This window comes from Rhodnius prolixus, unplaced genomic scaffold (genome assembly GCF_049639745.1).
Source record: "Rhodnius prolixus isolate KJV_2025 unplaced genomic scaffold, Rpr scaffold_3, whole genome shotgun sequence".
Taxonomy (NCBI): domain Eukaryota; kingdom Metazoa; phylum Arthropoda; class Insecta; order Hemiptera; family Reduviidae; genus Rhodnius; species Rhodnius prolixus.
This window is the reverse complement of record NW_027411603.1, coordinates 3,118,347-3,137,471: the sequence shown is the minus strand read 5'-3', so window position 1 is coordinate 3,137,471 and position 19,125 is coordinate 3,118,347. Positions and strand designations below refer to the sequence as shown.

At 35.7% G+C, this 19,125-nt stretch overlaps 1 protein-coding gene across 1 annotated transcript in view; it reads right to left on the bottom strand.

Moving 5' to 3' along the window:
- The window catches only part of LOC141452836 (alkaline phosphatase-like), a 611,245-nt gene that overhangs the window by 453,627 nt on the left and 138,493 nt on the right, over positions 1-19,125 (bottom strand). The window lies entirely within an intron of this gene.

The window sequence follows — 19,125 nt, the reverse complement described above, 5'->3', positions numbered from 1 at the left end:
GGCAGGCTTCAAGTTAGCCTTCAACTCTGCACATAGAGTTCTATAAGGGCAGGCTTCAAGTTAGCCTTCAACTCTGCACATAGAGTTCTATAAGGGCAGGCTTCAAGTTAGCCTTCAACTCTGCACATAGAGTTCTATAAGGGCAGGCTTCAAGTTAGCCTTCAACTCTGGAGATGCTGTACTACAATCATCGAAAGAAAATGGTGATAATGTGAACTAATTTTCTTGGAAAATTGAAGATTGATTTTCAAAGTTCAATTTTAAAATTTCCTTTTTTTTTACGTAGCTACCAAGAGATCCAATTTTATTTTAACTTTAACAATTATAAAAACAAAATTAAATTAGTTTTACAGAAGCAGAAGTAACAATAAATATTTAATTACAAATTGAATAATAAACAATAAACTGTAATTAATTGAAGAATATACAATGGCTATTGGTTTGTAGAGAGCTGGTCGCTTGTTTGTAACAAAAACACATTTAGGAGAGGGCAGTAATTTCAGTATTATTACAGTAACAATTACAATTTGCGTCCAATTTTAATGAGATAGTAAAGAATAAAATATTATTACGCTGATTACTTAATAAATATTTCTCTTTAATTTCTCACGTAAAGGAGAGGAAGCTGCACTCACTCTCACTCATGTAAACATTTTTCTCCTGGACTGGTGATGGTGTCCCGATCAGAGATCCTGTGTACCAGGATCCAGGAGAATCATTGGTCATGGGAGAAATTAACGCATCTTTCCCAAGATTCTAGTCGGCCCATTACTAATTCGGTTTTTCAACGTACAACTCCTGTGCGGTCCATAACTTGATAAGGAAGAAAACAATATGTTAAATCTTCGTAGATCCATAATCTTTAGAATACAGAAGAGGCTAAAGATAGGAAATAGCTTGTAATCAAACTCGGGGATACACAAGACAAGAAATTTGATTTTTTTTTTTATTTCCGTTTTAAGGCTCCATCTGTGAAGTTACGTCATTTTAATTACGTATTTGTTTTAATAAAGCTGTTAATTCATCTTAATAGGTTATATGTGAGGTGTTAGGAAAGAGGTATGTGATATAAACAGTCAAGTGGCATCCATTTGGTGTCAGTAGGCGCCACGAATAGCCGAGCGGTTATAGGCTAGACCCGCAAAGCTAAGATGTATTGCGGTACTAGTATAGGCCTTGTATTTTATTTAATGTGTTAATATGAAGAATTTTGTAGTAAAGTATGTCAGGCGGTTATAGGCTAGACCCGCAAAGCTAAGATGTATTGCGGTACTAGTATAGGCCTTGCATTCTATTTAATGTAATAATACGAGGAATTTTGTAGTAAAGTGTGTCAGGAGGTTAGCTGCTAGACCCGCAAAGATAAGATGTATTGCGGTACTAGTCTGGGCCTTGCATTTCATTTAATGTGTTAATATGAGGAATTTATAGTAAAGTATGTTAGGCGGTTGTAGGCTAGACCCGCAAAGCTAAGATGTATTGCGGTACTAGTCTAGGCCTTGCATTGTATTTAATGTGTTAATATGAGGAATTTTGTGGTAAAGTATGTTAGCTAATCGACTTCGTGTACGACACCTAATTGGTAGTTGGGCGTAAAGCTCGCCTGAAAAAATAGGCATTTACTTTACTTTACAGTAGTGAGCTACTTTGGGAGACGTGCGACCTGGTGATGGCCAAGCTGCTGCTCATACTCTGACTGGAGGACGCCTGAATGCAATCAAGTGTGCCACCTCAGCTGAAACGCAGGCAATAAGCGAACCAACGTACGGCTGAACTCTTAACTCTAGTTCTAGCGTAATAGCCAGAAGTGGCGGAACAGCTGTGATCATTCAGTAACCACTGTCTCTACAACATTATCTCATCAGTGTTTCGTTATGACTAATTGACTGTAAACCATTCCAATACAGTGGCCCGTTTTGTAACCCCCAATAAATTAGCCTTAGGCTAAGACACTGTAATGTTTAGACGTAGTAATAACAGTGTAATAGTTGTAATTTTTGTTAGGTGAGATTACGTGCGTGAATAAAGCAACAATTTCTTTCTAGAGTATTGTTCATCATTTTTGTTGAAATTGGCAATACTTTGTCTCCTTTTTTGACAATTCTGGTTAAACAATTTTTTTTAACAAAATATGAATAAATGTGTAATCGATTATTCCTCCATTAATCATTGAATTCCTGATAGCCCTAAGCCTCTTCCCGCTCTAACAGCATCATCTCTTCATGATCTATTATCAGACACCTACCGTCATTCATTTTCAAGTAGGCCTAAAATGCCATCTACCACCTGACCACCAATCTAGCTTTGATTCGCTTTCTATATCTTTCTCTTTTGTAAACAACCCTTTAAAGTATTTTTAGAGGACCGGACGTTCAAATTGAGAATTCGTCTTTACAACAGAGAAAGCTTTAAAACCGTCTGTGTTTGGTTTCAGAACCATCTGTCCAGGAAACAGGACGGATAAGGCGGAGAAAGAGGGACGCTTACGCACAACTTTCTGAATAAAATAACAAGATTAGAAGTAACCGACAATGGCAAAGCCTCCCTAAACCGGAAATAAAAATATTCACGAATAGAATGTCTGTGTGTGAGAGAGAGAGAGAGAGACAGAAAAAAAGAAGAGTTTGGAGCTTGATGAAGTCTAAAAGCAGAATGGAAAGCGTGCTCACTTCATACTTCACTCGGAAAACACGCCTAAAGTATAACTGTCAGGAAAACTGTTCATAACGGAGTCCGGGAAAAGTCCGCGACCATATCTTTTTTATGGAGGGGGAGGAGGAAAAGTATGCCTTGTTTTTCCACTTGGGAAAACATGACAGTTTTTTTCCCTTCGCTTTACTTATTATATATAACTATACATATATATTGTAAATAAAATAAAAATTAGAAAAAGTTTGTGCCCTCATTTTACATTTCCTGGGTGGATTTTCCGATGTTACAAGTATTTTCATTTAAGAATATTTACAAATTTCCTTTTATACTTACAATTAAATTTATTATTTTCCTTCATTGCTTTCATAAACTGCGGTTATATTATATTTTAGAGTAAAGTTATCATTAATTCAGACGATTGGTTACTAATAAGCCCTCATTTTGCCATAATGAGGCCAGTATTTGGGGGGGAAGGATTAGCTCAGTGGTTAGCGTAGTGGATTCCCACGCTGGAGATCTCAGGTTCGAATCCAGCGGCTGGCCCTCCCCCTTAGATTTTTCTCTTTCTAGGAGAGCTTCTTACAGTTCACTGTCCGGCGATGGACAGTGTTCTTTGTAACGAGAGAAAACTGTCCAGAGGCTGGTAGTGCACCGGAAATAAAAGCACCGGGTGCTCCTTAAAATGAACGGAAAAAGAAAATTAAGAATTATTAAATAAAAACTGACTTCCGGTAATTTAATTTAATGTATCAGTTAAAACAGCCTAAAAGAGGAAGTCCGTATTTACCGCCAAAGATACAGAACAGATTTACTGTACTCCAACTTTTTTTTCCCTTTAAATACGCGAGAAATTCCCCATCTTTCTAATATACTGTAGCTGAAACAGCGCTCTCTAAGCTCAGCCAAAATCGGGATACCAAAAAATAAAAAACGTCTTCTATCACAGCGCTAGTTGTACATGTAACATAATTTCTGTGACTCGGTTTTACAATGTCTGAAATTTAATATTTGGCTCCTTATTTTAAAAAATATCCTACAGATCATTTAGTTTGGTACATAAAAGAAAGAGTTAACTTGGTTCAATGAAAGGATTGGATATAGTGCAGATTGGACGATAAGTTTGATACATAAAAGAAAGCGTTAACTTGGTTCTAAGGGAGGATTGGATACAGTACAGATTGAACGATAAGTTTGATACATAAAAGAAAGCGTTAACTTGGTTCTAAGGTAGGATTGGATATGGAGCAGATTGGACGATAAGTTTGATACATTGAGAAAGCGTTAACTTGGTTTTAAAGGAGGATTGGATATAGTGCAGATTGGACGATAAGTTTGATACATAAAAGAAAGCGTTAACTTGGTTCTAAGGGAGGATTGGATATAGTGCAGATTGGACGATAAGTTTGATACATAAAAGAAAGCGTTAACTTGGTTCTAAGGGAGGATTGGATATAGTGCAGATTGGACGATAAGTTTAACATCACAGAACGGTTCATATGTCCACTTGGACTTGAGAATTAATCTAAAATTTACAAGTAGATGATCTGTTTTCAACAAGTCCTTTAACAAGTCAGTTTGTTTGTTCGACTCGGGACTTTTGAAGTCAAGTACAAGGGTTGTAGGTCAAGCTTTCGACAATGTAAAGCCTAAGTTAGCGAACGACGATATTGAGTAGAGGAGGAGGGGCTTGATTTTAGTTCAAAGGGGGAGGAGTTATTCGGTCCAGAGTGTAACTGATCTATCGGAAGTTCCATTTTTTCGAACCAAGTTCGCAGATTTGTTGAATCACTGGTTAGGCTTCCGTGGAATTGGTGGAAAGAGAAAAGTATTGCAGCATCATTTTTAGGTAGGTAGAGTGCATGTTTGAACAGGAATGTTTGCAATATATTTAATAAATTGTTGGTTCGAGGATTACTGTCAGCCACAGAACGATCGATATTATATACAATCTATTAAACACAAACAAAATGTTAATAATAATATTGTGCTAAATCTGTAAATTTGGGGGTGGGGATAGTAATACACGAATCAAATAGTTTGTTCCAGTTATTACTTTCAACAGTACCAAACGTAACAAACAATATCTGTAATACAATAAATCAGCAAAGTTACGAAAGATCTATGGAGCACAACCCTGTTTGGTGGGTATATGTTGCATAGCATGTGGTGTAGATGTAGTGCGGTTGCGAATGGTGCATGTTGGTCTTTAGAATTGGGGGAGGGGGATTTACTGTTGGCTACACTGATACACACACCTGTACCACGGCATCTACCTGTTTAAACCGGCTGTGGCTCTGATATTGGCCACTGTAATCTCGTGCCAGAGAAGATGTCCATTCAACTGGTTACTAGATTTAAATTCATTTAATTACTATAATAATGATAATAGTTATTATTGTAACATCACTAAATAGGTACATATTTAGTTGTGACCCCATTTACACAGTTTTATCTCACTAATTTTCTCACGAGTGTAACTTACAATTTTTCTTACCATCCAACATTTAAGCCATATTTAATTATTACCAACATTATACAGTTTGTAGAACCTTATCCAACATCCGGCCCTCTCCGCGAGAAAATGCCCTAAAATTGAATTTTCCGAGAAAATTGATTAAAGTAACAGCAATGAAAACTAATTGTAATATAGGAAGTTAAGAGAAACGCCTAGAAGCCGCTTGAGTAAGCAGGCACTTTCGGTTGAGGAATTTTTCTTCAAACACGATTCCTAGACGCCCTTAAGTAAGCAGGTACTCCGGTTGAGTAATTGGCTGCAAACTCGATTTTAAGAACACATGCAACTCGCCTTAGCAGTGCACTAGAGTGTTGGACCTCCGGCCATTACTATAAAGAAATGGTACATTAAAAGGGATCTGCCCACATCCTTTTCCGGAAGTACCTTACATAGAATTTTCCTTGAAAAATATTATAGATCTGCATACGAGCCACTGGTGCACCAAGTTTAAGGAAAAACAACAGCAATCATTTTCGAGAAGATCGCAAAAAATACTGAGAAAAATAGCACTTTCGGACAATCGACTTCCTTCTTACATTGAAATGGTAAAATCTACATTTTAGTTTCTTAATAGTATTATAGAGTGTAATCTATGGAAGTGGCGCTTAATTCTCCAGGAAAATTAGCTAATCGATTAAAAATCGATTAATTATCGATTAATCGATTAATTAGCTGATCTAAAGTTTCGAGGACGCTACACATGCTCAACCTCGAATACCATTTTCCTGGGCAGATCTTAAAATATTTTTCAGAAATTTGTTCTCTCATAAGAAAAACCCTTATCGCCATCTTAAGCTTGGCAAAGTGCCCTTATTGTAGCAAAGAACTAAGGATCTAAATCCCAAGAAACTTAAAAATGTAATATTACATGAAAGGATAGTAAACTACCACTTACAAGATGTATTATGCTTGTAAGTTCAAAAGCATTATTATTATAAGAAGTTTACAAAATTCTTACTTTATAAAGTTCTCCTTCAAGTCTTTGAGTCCCCTCTGCTATACTCACTACTTGGAAGACTTCATTCTTACCTGTCCTCCGTATCCTCCCCTTTACTAGAGAACAAAGTCCAAACTAGTTCCCTTCTTCTTTAATACTTTCTTTTCGTGTTTTTTGTTTTCTTTCTTCTTTTACCTTCTTCCACGTTTTCTTCATGAGAGTTAGATTAATTCATGAAGTTTTCCTTCAACAACCGGTAAAGTAGTTTGCCCTTTTTTGTCTACAGTAATCTGATATTATTTAGATAGTTTTCAGTAGTTTCTGTTTTGTCTTGTCTTTTCTTTTAGCATCGAATAAAGTGCAAAATAATTTAAAACTATTCTAAAACAGCATAGTAAAGTCAAGTACTTATTAGTAAAGTAAAGTAATGCCTCTGTTTTCAGGCGGGCTTTACGTCCAACTACCGAATTAGGTGTCGTGGACGAAGGTGATTAGCAATCATAATTTTACTGTAAATTCCTCATATTAACACATTAAATAAAATGCAAAGCCTAGACTAGTATCGCAATACATCTTAGCTTTGCGGGTCTAGCTTATAACCGCCTAACATACTTTACTATAAATTCCTCATATTAACCATTAAATTAAAAGCAAGGCCTAGACTAGTACCGCAATACATCTTAGCTTTGCGGGTCTAGCCTATAACCGCCTAACATACTTTACTATAAATTCCTCGTATTAACCATTAAATAGAATGCAAGGCCTAGACTAGTACCGCAATACATCTTAGCTTTGCGGGTCTAGCCTATAACCGCTCGATTACCGTGGCGCCTGGATTAATTTATTATTATTAAATATAATCAAATTCTGAAGGAAACTTTCAATTTGGGGACGTCACGAAATGATTTTACAAATAAAATACTATGAGGATGTAAAGGAAGTATCTTTGGGATAATTACAGGTGTTATTAAGAATCGATCAGGAATCATCCCACATACCCTGAAAGTAGGAATTATTTTGAACAACAAAGTGTGAAATCCAATGATATTTCCCCGGATATTGTAGGCTATTGTATCCTATTGTCGGAAATGATTATTGCCCGATTGACATGCCCAATTTTCTATCTGCCCTGACGTGGAGCACAGAAAGTGGTGTTGTTCGCCAACTAAGTTGGACGCCCAGTTATCCTGTTTTATTCTTCTCTCCCGATAATGCCGCTCCTGTGTATCCTACCTTGCTTTCCTAATCCTGCTCCATCATACTACGTGTCCTCTTCCCGTGTCCCTTGCTAAGCTCGTAAGATCCTTTTCCACCACCTCAGCGCTCGTCAAAGCTAGTTAACATCAAACATTTTGATCCGCCCTTTTTTACGCCTCCTTCTTCATGGATTTTCTTTCTCCTTTTCTTCCCCTTTAAGTCTTGGTACCCAAACTCCTTACAATTTTCCTTTAGTTCAATTTCCTTCCTTTTAACACTATTTTTTCTTTTTTTATTTTTGTTTGTCTGTTTTTTTTTTCGTCTCCTTTCTAAGTTCAACTTTGAAACATGATATCCTGTATATATCAAGCAAAATATTCTTTCTTCCAGTTTAGATCCGTTTCAATTTTGTGTGATGTTAACGGAAATAGATACTTTTTTCTTTTTGAAAGAGACCAACGTGGGCGAACATAATCTCCGTCCAAAATATATACAATGGTTTTTCACAGCCACTCAAATCATCAAACATGCAGCTTTAATTCTTACTTTTTCTTTTTTTTAATTTTTATTTTTCAAAATATCCATTTTTATCTTCTTTAGGAAATATCGTTTTAAAAAAAGTAAAGTAATCGTCTATTTTTTCAGGCGGGTCTTAACGTCCAACTACCAATTAGGTGTCGTGGACGGAGGCGACTAGCAAACATACTTTACTGTAAATTTCTTTTAACAACCATTAAATAAAATCCAAGGCCTAAGACCGGGAATCAAACCCAGTACCACAATACATATTAGCTTTGCGGGTCTAGCTTCTTAAACGCTCGGCCACCGTGGCGCCTAAATATCGTTTTATGATCCCCTGATTACGTGGAAAGCGTTAAATTTAATGACCAATGTCCGCACGTGAGAGTGTTCAGAGTGTGAGACCCGAAGAGAATCAGTTTTAACCGGAAGTTTCTCGTTACTAAGGCAACGATATCAACAATAATAATGAGGTAACTGTTTTGAAGTCCAAAAGCGTAATATTAATTAGTGTGAGTCGTAGTGGTGGGTTTTCCTAGGGAAAGGAAATAGCGGGCGCCCTCCAGGGTGTACGGGGAAGAGTAGAGGGGTGAACTTCAGTAGACTCCAGGAGTCGAGAAATTTTGACCTTTCCAGAACAGTATTGTGTTTGAATAAAATATCACCAAAAACTGTTGAGCGGGGGGAAACTGAAAGCGGAAACTACATATTTCTATTGGATCTAATCAGTGCAGCCAACTATAACTTGGCAATCTAAATCCCCCCCCCCCAAAAAAAACGGAAGTACAACTATTGAATAGATTTTTTTTGTACTTTTTTGATGTACTACGAAAACATGAGTGCTTCCCTGCATGTTGGCCAATAAGTTTGATAATTTTTTTTTTTTTTTTCACTGTATTAGTATAATTACAACTGCAACAAATGTTGCATCAAGTAAATTTGATCAACCAAACCTTCCAGCTCCGAACGCCTGCAGACACTGCAGTCTAAAATCCTACGGAAAATCCTTAAGGCTCCATACTACATCTCTAACCTTACCATACACACTGTGACCTTCACATCCCTTTCGTCACTGACACCTAATAAAGTCTCGCTACCGCAAATTTCACAGCCTCCTCCTAGCTCTCCATCCAAATCTCTCTTGTCCAACAACTCTCCTCTCCTCATCTTCCTGGCAATCCTCCTCATCGTTTGAAGCGGAAGTGGCCTAGAGATCTATTGCTGTGATTAAATCATTGTGAAAGAGTTTCACCAGTGGGTGATTGCTGTAATTACAAGTAAACTGAACCAGTAAGTTTGATAATGAAGTAATTTTTAAGTATAATTAACGCATTTTCTGTAGCTAAGAGACTTTAGAGTAAGTTCACGCTTAAGTACCATTTCGGTAGTTAAGTTTTACCATCTGGTCGATTTACCATGAAAAAGTACGAGTTAGGCTGGAAACATAGTGGAGCGGCGCGCAAAGCGGCGCTGATAGCGAAGAGCGAAGCGGCAAAAACAAAAACTAGAAATAGATAGAGTTGCTCTATCTTCGCTTTGCTCGCCACTATGCGCGGTCCCATATGTTAACTTGTGTTTGATTTCGCCGCTTCGCTCTTCGCTATCAGCGCCGCTTTGCTCGCCGCTCCACTATGTTTCCAGCCTTAGAGGAAAAAGTCACGTGATAATTACAAAAGAAATTACATCACATTGATTGTTCATTCATAAATTTTCATTAATCTTTATATTGCTGCAGAAAATATTTATTAATGAATTAAAGATGATTTAGTTTTGTGAATGAACAGACTTAATTTTCTTTACAAATCCAATAAAAATAATAATAATGATGATAATAAATATAACACGCCCTTTAGTACAGCCAAATCATTTAAGCCCTTCAGAAAATAATGGGATGTTTATAAGGGCATTATTGTTTGGCGAATTTAAAAGAGTAATGGGTTTTTACAGGATATGAGTGTAAAGGCATAGATTTCCACGGCCCTGAAAAGGAGGGTGAAAATTTTTGTGTGACCCGTAATGGTGGTGATGGTAGGTTTTTCCACCATTGAGAAAGGAAATAGTGGGCGCTATCCAGTTTGTGCAGCAGGGGGAAGAGTAGAAAGATGAACTTCATTCAGGAGGAGGCTGTAGAGACCTTTCAAGAACAGACTCGGCTGTACAATTCCTAGAGTAATGAATTGTTCAGCCGTTGGATGCTGTAGTATAGCATCACAACTCCTCAGACAATGCCACCATTATACCATATAGAAAAGCAAAATGGAGACGAATTCTTCAGTTACAGAAGATATTTTACCAGCACAAATATATTTATTCATAGATTTGAGGCTAAAGATTACATTAGAGAGAGAGAGAGAAATTGCAGCATCACGCACCATCTCCCTCACAGTTGGTCTAATCATAACTAACTTACCTCTTTTTTTTTATCCAATTCTATGAAATATTTTATCCTCTGTTCAGGGCGGATCAGTCTACAAAGTATATTCAGACGCACTTGAAATTAGCATAGTCTGTGAGAACGCTGTGGAAATATTTCAATCGATTGGATAACAGCGAATGATATAGAGGAAAATAAATATAGACGCACGCATTATTTGGACGGTGTATCCGGTTGTGTTGTTCATAAATTCACCTAGATGTCGGTGTTGTCGCTTCCTATAGTAATGTAAATAAATGTACGCCTAAATAAGCAAACAGTCACCATAGTAGTGCATGGCTCACCGCTGTAACTATGCTCGGGCATGAATGAGCGAAAATGATAATCAAGATTTATGCCTGATTTGGCAGTCATGAATTCTACAGGTGTTTTTTTTTTCAGCCCCTCTCCCGTCGATACAAACCAGCTCTATCCATCTTTCTGGCTCCAGATATTTATTAAAACATTCCAGGTTTTTCAGTTTTTTTCAGGACTAACTCCGGTAAAGAAAAAAAAAAATCTGGCTGAAAACGCAAAAATAAAAACAATATCATGAATTTTCCCCATGCAATTTTCACTTTCCCGAGCTCTAGTTAGAGGAAGTACTATTTTCGTGCGGATTTCCTTCCGTTTTTGGAGATTTCATCGAAAATACGAGGTGTGGCTATTAAATAACGAGACTATTGCTATAAAACATTTTTTATTTTAAATTTAAACATATTTAGTTATTATCACCTTCAATATACACCCCTCCCCTGTTCCTAAAACGCTCCATGCGAATTTACCATTGTTCAGAAACAGTGCTGGAAGTCTTTTTCTGTCTGAGCTCCTACATGACGCGTGCCGCTTTTTCTTTCACAGCTTCAACGGACTGAAATCCTGTTCCTTTTAATGCAAATTTGGCTTTGGTGGGAACAGACAAAAGTCACATGGGGCCAGGTCAGGCGAATAAGGCGGATGGCCTAGAAACTGGGATGTTGTACTTGGCTAGAAAACGTCTTCTTGACAGACAATGCAGGGTGAGCCGGCGCCGGTTGTCTTGATGGAGAACCCCGTATGACTTGTTCTTCCACAAATCGGGTCGTTTTTTCCCTTACTCTTTCACGGAGTTAAGCACGGAGTAGTAATGTTGATTAATTATAATGGATATTTTCATCCGTTTTGGACGTGGAAGGGCGACCCGGGCGGTCATCATCTCCCCGACGTCTTCTCGGTCATTTTGGAAACGCTTGAACCACTCCAAAAACTCGCGCATGTGATTAAACATTCCATCGCCACAAACTTCTTTTAATAAAAGATAAGTTTCAGTAGCGGTTTTACCAAGTATCATGTGAAATTTCATGACAATTCGTTGCTCTACTACACATGTGTAGTATCATGTTTCCGGCAAAACAAAACTAACACCTCTTACACAAACGAAGGGTTCCGGTCTGACAGATTTCTCTACAAACACGTGAGACGCTGCAAATCGAAAGAGAGAATGCTTTACGCTGCACAGCTGTCGGTCGTTAGGATTTGGCGCATGCATAGTTCTTCTGCTAGCAGCATCAGTCTCGTCCTCGTATTCTCGTTGTTATTCAAGAAAATTTATTTGTGTCAATCGGAAGCATAACTATACTGAATAGTTTTTCCAGTATTTGGAGATTTTTCCCAAATCAGCTGCTACTATTTTTCTTTAATTTTACTACGCTGATTGCTCTTACATAGATCTATAACTGGTTTTTTAAACCAGGAAAATTCCATCAAGAGCGTTTCCGGCGGAGAGAGGGTGCCTAAGTTTTCCTCAAACTTCAGTAAATGTTGAAGGTTTATTGCTAAAAAAAAAACAACAATGTAGAATTACGCTAATTTTTAGCGCAAGCGTATTAAGCAATGTTAGGGTTTTTTTTTTAATGATATCTAGTTTATTGTTTGGCTTATATTTTCATTACAAATTTTGTAAACGATGAATTTCTAAAAATGTCTTTTCTACGCACGGGATTTTAAAGTCTCCTGGTTTACTCTGTAGCCATTAATGTTTATTGCATAGGCTTTGCCAACCGAATAATAATTAATAAGCGTCAAATTTGAGGCACATTTTTCCCCAATATGATGGAAATCGACCGGTTGCACTCCCAAACGGGTTAGCCCAAAATTTAAGCTATTTATTTAAAAACGCTAAAATAATAATAATAAATTCCAATACAAAATATTAAATCTCCTTAACAAAAACTTACAGTTTATAATGTTAAGTATAAGGGTTGATTAAACGCCGAAAGGTACACAAATCAGCAAGTACCCAACATTTCATTCATGCTTAGTTGATATAATTTAAATAATTTTGCTGCATTAACTTTTCCTTCACATTTTTTAGAATTTATTAGATGTCACAGACCCTTATGCTGGCCATTTTCATCTACAAAATATTTGTTCAAGTAGCACTGTAGATTGACTTTAATCTATAATAATCAAACTATTAATTACATGTTAAAAAGAAAATGTTATTAAAAATAAAAAAAATTATGAGGCTAAAAAAATTCACACTTTTTTAAAAAATGCTTACACCAACATACATCAATGATTTTGTTTATTTTATTTATTTATTTTATTTTTAAATAAAAATCGTCGGTTTAAGTTCATTCTTCGATTAAATTAATTGTTATTTTATGTAGTAGTCAAACGTTTATTACAATAGGTAATAATTATCTGGCTTAAACGCAAATAATATAGTTTTCTTCAATTACATTCTCAATCTAGATGTTCTTCCCACAATGTTGTATGTATGTAATATAAAATAAATAAAATATGCATATTTTTAGGACAGCAATTATTCCAGTATTTTACTATAAGTAAAATTAGGGGGACTAAATTAAATTACAATGGAGAGATGAATGTTTAATAATCTACTTGTTATTAACTGTAAGTCATTTGTGCTCACGAATATTTCGGTAAGACGAATTCAAGACTGAAATATTGTTTCAGATCCTCCGTGATTCAAATTTAAACAGTAGCCGACTCTAACTTTGTCTTTTTTTACTTTTAACAAGCATGAATATGTGTCAGAATAAAGGGCATATTAAAGATAAATCAGAAGAATAATTTGGAATAGAGTTAGAATAAAGTACCTATTTAATAACGAAGATATAATAAACATTTTATCATAATTATAACAAAAAAATATTATAAACGAACTGGCCAGCATAAGGGTCTGTGACATCTAATAAATTCTAAAAAATGTGAAGGAAAAGTTAATGCAGCAAAATTATTTAAATTATATCAACTAAGCATGAATGAAATGTTGGGTACTTGCTGATTTGTGTACCTTTTGGCGTTTAATCAACCCTTATACTTAACATTATAAACTGTAAGTTTTTGTTAAGGAGATTTTTGTACCTTTTGGATAGATTTTCATTTTTGTCTATTTTGCGAAGTTACATATCTGCTTTACAGATTTTTTTAAAGTTTGGAATAAGCAATTCTATCATTATAACCTGATAAGGTGACCGTAATTACCACCGGAGAGATCTTTGTAAAGAATGATTATAGTTGCGGTCCCTAAACCATCCTCAATAACAATTCTTTTTTAGAAAGCGTCTTGAACAAAATAGCAAGGTATTTGTACGTAAATAGCAAAATTAAACTGCGATTTCAGAACTTCCTTTATGAGGAGTAAGAAAAATAAACTGCGATTACAATACTTTTCCATCAAAGGCAAAGAGTGAAATATTTTGAATCGAACGACAATTCATTGATGAAAATCGGTTCACTCATTGATAATTTTAACGATTGCAGTACTTCCTCTTAGTAGGTGTAAGAGCACGATGGCACTTCACAGCCACGTAGAGGAGCTTTAATCACTTCTTCGTGCTAAATTTTATCGAAATCGGACTAACCGTTATAGAAATATTGGTAATAATAGTTTTAGAAAGGGCCTTACTTGGTGGGGCAAACTCCCCTCCTTAAGAGGCATAGCATCGAGACTTTTACAGTGCAAATCTGTACAAAATTTTGATTCGAATGACACTTCATTCATGAAAATCGGTTCACGTGTCGGTAACTTGAAACGATTTCTATACTTCCCCTTAACAAGTGTAAGAGCAGATCGTCGCTTTAATGTTACGTAGGGAAGCCATAACCCTAGCATCCTACCAAATTTTATCAAAATCGGGCCAAGATTTACAGAGTAATTAGTAATAATAATTTTGGAGGAGGCCTTACATAAAGGGGGCTAACTCCTCTCCCATTCGATGTACAGCGTCGAGACCCCCAAAAGGCACATCTACATAAATTCCTGAATCGAATGACACCTCATTCATGAAAATCGGTTCGCGCGTTTAGGCGCTACGCAGTTTACAAAAAAGGTAACAACAACAAGAAGAACAAGAACAAGAACAACAACAACAATTTCTGAAAAAGCCGTTTTTGCTCATTTTCGGCAACTTTTTTCTCAAAACCTATTAGATCTGGGTTGTTGCAAAAAAATTACAGTTATAAAGGAGGATTTGCTCTATATTTTAAAGAAAATTCGGGAATTTTATCTTTTATAGAAAAAGAGAAAAAAATTGTCAAAGTTGGGTGTTTTTCAACGTTACGCTTTTTCATACAGTTTTTGACGATCAACCCTTATACAACTGTCCTACCGGACAGTTTTAATTTGAGAATAAAAACCGCAAAGTTATTTGTTATAATATCTCAGGCTTTTACAATAATTTTATTGGAATATTTTGTGGTTAATAAACCCCCCCCCCTCTCATCTCTTTAAAATTCCTTTTATTAGAAATTCAATTAAATTAATAAAAGTTAATTATAAAATATCAATAAAAAAAAATATCTCCTACAATGAGCACCCACACAATTTACTCTTAATATTATTCTGAAAACACTAACTTACAATTTTTTTTTTTTTCTGTAACTCAAAACACATGGGGCAGGTGTTGGTCTAGTGGTCAAGAGATTGGCTTCGTATGTGGGAGATCACCAGTTCGAATCCCGCGTACGGCTACTTTTTATTTGTTAAAAAAAAAAATTTGTTTATAGTAATGAATGAGCTCCTGCTCCTGTCCTCGACACCTAATTAGTAGTTGGCGATTAATTTTAATTTACTTTATAAGTTATACTTAATTCTTACCAACATTAGATTGATCGTAATCGTACATTTCACTGAAATAGGATTTACAAGGAAGCCTTTCTCGGTTACTGTTTTATATGAAAAAAGGGAAAAGGAAAAATTATAAATCTATAAGTTGTAAACTTATCAACGAAGTTCACAGTAAGGCCTAGAAGCTGTTTTTGGAGAAAGTGTTCAATCCATGGAATAAAGAGGGTACTTCCGGTTTAGGAATTTTACCGGAGGTAGGACTGTATAGTGCTTAAAAAGTGACCTATTACTGGGAATCTATCTAGCCCACCTTTCATAGAGGAACCTTTACTCGGAATCACTATTGAGATACAAATAAATTATAATTCTACATCTTTGCTAACTGTAAACCAAGTTTAATAAAAAAAAAAAGGTCGGAACTGTTTGAGGAAATCTTTGAAAAACTGGGGGTGAAAACAATTACAGTAATACAGTCGTATTTCCGGTCGGCGGCCATTTTCGAACAAAACCTTATTCCTTCAAAGTAGGCACTTTGTTTATTTTCATCCAAATTTTTGAATTTACTTCCATAATTAATGCACTTTATAGATATATGCCTAACTACGTTCCTCATCCGGAAAAGTCATCAATAGAATTTTTCTCGGAAAAACAAATGTTTTAAATAAAAGTTACCGTTATACAAACGATTAATCACAACCACGTTCACAGGAAATCATTACAGCTGTTTTTGTTTTTTTCCGGATAAATTCAGAAACATTTTAATTCAGTAAAATTCAGTACTTCCGCTGGATAGATTTTGACCGAAACCTTTGTTAGCGCCTGAACTAATTAATAAATTTGAGCTCAATAGAATATATTTCCGGAGAAAGATGGGTGTATTTCAGTAAACGCTTTTTCACGCTTTTATTGGCGACCGACCGTTATTCAGTTGTCCTACCGGAAGTTTAAATAATTAAATACACGAAGAACAAAAGAATGTTAATCCAGTTTATTAGGGGTGTTAATATTTTTAAGTAGTTTGGTGCGTGGAAAAATGTCTTTTGCATCATTTTATGCTGTAATAGATGTAAGAAGTGAAAAATCGTTGACCGAAGATGGATCTATTGATCGGAAACGTTTCAATGATAGACGGAAATGTAAGCAAAGTGAGGTAATAAAGGAAACCGAAGTAAAGAGGAATAAAAACAGTCTCGGTTTTTATTACGACAAATTAAGAAACAGTCTACAAAGCAAACAAGAGGAGGAAGAAAGTAATAGAATAACCGTTGAAGAAATCGCTTAAAAAATTTCTTAAAACACATTACAAACTTCCTGCTGTTTACTACAAAACTTTTAACAAAATACAATTTTGTCCCAACTTTTACTGGATACCTTGTCCCGGAAATTCCATTACGGGTACTTCCCGTAACAACAGGAGTTGGGTAGATTCCTTTTCATGGGATAAGAATTAATTATGAACACAAATGTTTGGAGTTGGAAGAAAAAAAATTTGTAAATTAGAGTTAAATTTGTAAAAGTTGTGTGAGTGACCATAGCAAATTTTGTTTTAAGTAATTGGATCGTATTGCATAAGTAATTTAGTGTAAAGCCTTGTTGAAACAATTTACAATCATTTAATGAATTAAAAAGCTAAAGTAAAAATGCTGTTTTGTTTTTTTTAATTCATGGCTGGTACTAAGTAAATATTGATTAAATAAATAAACAAAACGTTTGTAAATTGGACAATAAATCAATATTCAATCAATAGAAAAGTTTTTTTCCAATTGTTTACCTTCAATCAACGATCAACTTGAAGCAACAATTATATTTAATTTACAACTTCAATTATTAATTAAAATTGTCAACAACCAATCAAATATTTTTCAATTTTACTAACATTTTATTTATACTTTTTTTTGGGGCAATGTAATGGTTCATGTGAGTGTATTGGGAGATTGTATAATGTGCAGATTGAGGTTGCAGAGTTTGGCTGAAGAAGTCACTGATTGTGCTGTTGTTTGTTGGGGGCTGTCAGTTTAGTATAGGGTTGTTCATGATTTTTTTTTTTTTTTTCAGGTTCTGGGGTTACACGCAGGGACGCCGAGTTTCTGGAAGAATTCTTTTTTAATTTTTTACCAGCACCCTAGGGTACTGGGACCAGTGCTTTCCCAACCTTTTTCTGGTCCATGGCACATTAGTCAGAATACCAAACAGTAAACGGCACACTGGAACTGAAATGCTCCTATTTCATTTTGAAAATGACGTATTATGCTCTCAACTAGTGCTGTACAATAACAACACTATTACCAAGTTTTCGTGGCAGGCTGTAACATTAATAACAAACCCAATCATTCACCCACGTCTAAGTAGAATCTTATGACAAAGAAGTTCTTTATTTTAATGCCCCATTATTGATGCCATCAAGAAGTGCCTGTAATTCATCCTTAACTAAAAGAAAGTGATTAAAAGCACCTCTGAATGAGATTAAAGTTACCAAAAACCAAACAGTCAATAAAGAAGAACGAAGAAAGCTATGTGACATATTTTACTAATTCTCCATCTTGAATCCTCTTGGAGCAAGTTAACTCCAGGTCTTCCAGTGGTCAAGCTAGATAATGACTAAACTGTATTGCTTTAATTTTGTTATATTTGACTAGCCTAGTTTTTGTGTTAATATTTGTTGTTAATTTTATATTTATCAGAGCAATTGGAAATTAGGGATAGCACTTAATGTCTGTTAAAGAAATATAGTTTTGCTATTAACTGGGAAAGCTAACTGTTAATGATATATTTTAGCAAATTGCGGTGACATTTGTACTAATGCATTGTGGGTAAGTACAGAGGCTAGAATCAGGTGAACGATTCCAACCCTGGAACTGATTCAAATCCAACGACTCCGAAGGTGGACTCGTTCTGCCCATCACTATAGAAATTGTTATGGGGCGCCCCCGCCAAGCAGAACTGATGAAGTGAGGTTTGTTTTATTTAGAAACTAATGGTATTTCCGCCTCATTTTATGTTTTATTTCATTATAGGAAATATGAGGTTGTACTGTTTTAACCTATAATTAATTCGAATGCAACGCCATTATAATTTTATTATTTTTTGCCACGGCTCACTTCTACCGTAGTAGTATAGGTTGGGAAGCACTGCACTGGACGGTAACCAGCGAATACTCTTAAGTGAGTTTGATGTACTGTGAGCGAATGAGCAACTTTTCGAGCCCAAATTCCTTGTTATTGATTTCCATGGCGTTTAAGGTGTAAACAGTAACTTCAATGATTGCGATTATAAGTTTAGCGGAATAGCATAAGTCTAATCCCTGTGGCAGCCCTTAGTTGGAAAAAGCTTTGCAAGAAGTGAGGCTAATGAGTAGAACATGGAACCCTTAGATCTGTTAACGGACCACATTACGGATGGTATCTCATCCTGCGCAAAGGCGGTTATCTCTTAAGAACGCTTCTGCACCGAATCGGCTTTCACATTATGTGCTCTTCCTCATCCCTTGTTTGGAGGACTGGTACACCTGGAAAGCTTGGGCAACTCGATTAAGGGGAAAGCCACCAGAGAACAGAATCAAGGGAAGATGGAATGTCCTGATATACGAGTTGGTTATCCTGATTACACATAATTAGAGCTTTTGTCTATAGAACTCGATAGAATAAAGCTTAATATATAAAATTACTGCTCCCAGGAGGAAACCTTCCTTCAGGAGCTATTGCTGTCACGTGACTAGAGTTACCAGCATTAGCAAGAACTTGTAAAAATGAAATAAAGAAATAGATTTACCGCTATAAAATATACTACATCCAAGCAAAATGCTATATAAGATTTCT